The following is a 1,089-nucleotide window of genomic DNA, read 5'->3' as shown; positions in this document are numbered from 1 at the left end:
TGTGCTCTTCGTGGGGCTTGCCAGAAGATGCCTAGTACCAATTTGTCCCTTCAACATTGAGGCTAACTTGGTTAAAGTGGTGTTTCTCAGGTTTTCCCATTGTAAATTTACTATTTTTTCCTTTTCTTTATTATTATTATTATTGGTACCGGGGATCGAACTCATGACACTTGTGCTTTCAAGCAGGTGGTGGAACCACTGAGCTAAATCCCTGGCCCTATTTTCCCCTTTTCTATCACTGTCTTATGGGGAGACACTTTGAGGCCATGTAAATACTTCATGAGCTAATTTTAGCACTAATTTTAGCACTGATGTTGACCACTCTTGATGCAAAACAATTATTACTATGGTAATTTGTCGATTTTTTTGTATTTCCATCATTCTGTCTGCACACATTATTCAGAATTCTACATTAATAGCTTTTCCTAATCCCGCATTTACTTACTAATGCAATGATATTTACATCAGTATGGACCCATTGATTCTAATTTTATTTATGTTTCATAATCTATTACTATTATTAATTTTTGTTTTTCCACTTCTCCCAGATTTAGCCCAAAGGGACCTCCTTCTTTAAGTTGGCTTCTTATGTTTTTTGCATGTTCCCATCATATTTTCAGGCTTGGGAATGTAAATCTTGGTTGTCTACTTTTTGCGCTTCATTTCCCTAGTGGTTGGGGTTCCAGCAGTATGAACCACCTAGAGCTGTTTTAGAGAGAGAGAGAGAGAGAGAGAGAGAGAGAGGGAGAAACATTATTCCAAAAAAGATAGAAAGAATCAATACAAGGTCAACTCAGCCAAGTGTGACTACGGAAGACTAACTTTCCAGTGTTTTGAGTTCTTAACTGTAATTGGATGCAAAAATCTGTGACAGAACTAATCTTCCACATATGTGAGATGACACCAAGAATTTATTGTTAGTGTCATAATTCTACAATTCCACCCCATTAGCCACTTTCCCATTATAGAAGAGTTTTCACATACCATACTAAATAAAAATGGACCCAGGGCCAGGGATTTAGCTCAGTGGTTCGGTGGCCTACCTCGCAAGCGCAAGGACCTGAGTTTGATCCCAGGTACCAAAAAAAA

General features: G+C 38.0%; 1 long non-coding RNA gene across 1 annotated transcript in view; it reads right to left on the bottom strand.

Moving 5' to 3' along the window:
* Positions 1-573: 573 nt before the first annotated feature.
* LOC104857767 overlaps positions 574-1,089 on the bottom strand; it is a 13,440-nt gene continuing 12,924 nt past the window's right edge. The window contains exon 3 of the long non-coding RNA XR_778957.3: positions 574-705. This is a non-coding gene — a long non-coding RNA (uncharacterized LOC104857767). The remainder of the gene's footprint in view (positions 706-1,089) is intronic.

Source organism: Fukomys damarensis, unplaced genomic scaffold, assembly GCF_012274545.1.
Source record: "Fukomys damarensis isolate Sample0158 unplaced genomic scaffold, DMR_v1.0_HiC HiC_scaffold_27, whole genome shotgun sequence".
NCBI lineage: Eukaryota > Metazoa > Chordata > Mammalia > Rodentia > Bathyergidae > Fukomys > Fukomys damarensis.
This window is presented reverse-complemented; position numbering and strand designations above follow the sequence as displayed.